The sequence below is a fragment of the Mandrillus leucophaeus genome, unplaced genomic scaffold (assembly GCF_000951045.1).
Source record: "Mandrillus leucophaeus isolate KB7577 unplaced genomic scaffold, Mleu.le_1.0 Scaffold323, whole genome shotgun sequence".
Lineage (NCBI taxonomy): Eukaryota > Metazoa > Chordata > Mammalia > Primates > Cercopithecidae > Mandrillus > Mandrillus leucophaeus.
In genome coordinates this window covers 1,372,307-1,373,895 of record NW_012103399.1, presented here as the reverse complement: position 1 = coordinate 1,373,895, position 1,589 = coordinate 1,372,307, and positions in this window count along the sequence as shown.

Below are 1,589 nucleotides of genomic sequence, written 5' to 3'. Positions count from 1 at the left end.
GAGGGGGCTCGGCTCGCCGCGGACGCGCCGGGGAGAGAAAGCGGCGGCAGGGAGGGAACAGCCTGGGGAACTGCGGATAGAGATACTGGGAGGAATGGGAGTGGGGCGGGGGGCGGTGGGGGTAGGCTGCGTCAGCGAATGGTGTGGACAGCGCATAAACGTGAATGGAGTGAATGATAAGGCAAGGAATGAATGTCAGTGGTGGGCAGCCACATTCAGGGTTGGGAGAAATCCTGTGTTTCCCAACAGTCTCTGCGCGCAAGAAATTCCCAGGAACCTTGTGAAAAGCAGATTCTCAGGCCCGGCCCAGGGGATGTGGAAGGCCTGGAGTGGGGCCCTAGAATCTGCCTTCCCCGCCCCGCCCCGCCCCCCCCCCAAAAAAAAAAAAGAAAGAAAGAAAGAAAAGGGCCTCGCTGTCGCCCAGGCTGGAGAGCAATGGTGCCATCATAGCTCACTGTGCCCTCAAACTCCTGGGCTCAAGCAATCCTCCCGCCTCAGCCTCCCGAATAGCTGGGACCACAGGCTGCACCACTACACCTGGCTAATTTTTTAATTTTTTGTAGAGAGGAGGGTCTCACTATGTTGCCCAGGCTAGTCTTGAACACCTAGGTTCAAGCCATCCTCCTACCTCAGCCTCCCAGTGTTCGATTACAGGAGTGGGTCACCACACCCAGCCTCATCTGCCTTTTAAGGGGTGATGCTGCTGCAGTCACAGCTTCAGAACTACAATGAGATCTGCGTGCATCGCCATGCCAGGCACTTATTAAACACAAAATTATTAGTAGTATTAATATTATGATTGACAGTAATAGTAGTGTTTCTTGATATGGAAGTCTTCCTGGGTAACTCCCCGGAAAGAAAACTTATTACCTGAGGGTCTTTCCTGGCCCAGGACACAGTGACTCTCCTCTCCTGTGTGCCCTCTCCCTGTCCTGAACCCGCACCCACGGGCAGAGGTCTGAGCATCAAGATGCCAAAGCCACTGGTCCTGCCCTTTGCCTCGCGCCATGGGCAATAGGTACATGTACCCCGCCCCTGGTGACTCCAAAGTGGGCCCCTGGGCCACAAGCCCCTGACACATTTTCCCCACTGCTGGTCTCCATGGGCGGAGGCGGAGGCAGGAGCTGCCTCATCTCTGATCCTGGGCCTGGGTTCCAGGATTTCTGCCCTCCGCCCCCACCCCAATTCCCTAAGCTGACCCCACAAGAGGCCTGCCAGGTGGGTGTGCAGGGAGAGTGCTTTCTCCTATGCCATCTCTCTCTTTTTTTTTTTTTTTTTGAGATGGAGTTTCCCTCTTGTTGCCCAGGCTGGAGTGCAATGGTGCGATCTCTGCTCACTGCAACCCCTGCCTCCTGGGTTCCTGTAATTCTCTTGCCTCAGCTTCCCAAGTAGTGAGATTACAGCTGCCTACCACCAACCCGGGTAATGTCTGTATTTTGTATTTTTAGTAGAGAGGGGGTTTCACCATGTTGGCCACGCTGCTCTCCAACTCTTGACCTCAGGTGATCCACCCACCTTCACCTCCCAAAGAGCTGGGATTATAGGCATGAGCCACTGCACCCAGCCTCTACTATGCCATCTTTGGGAAC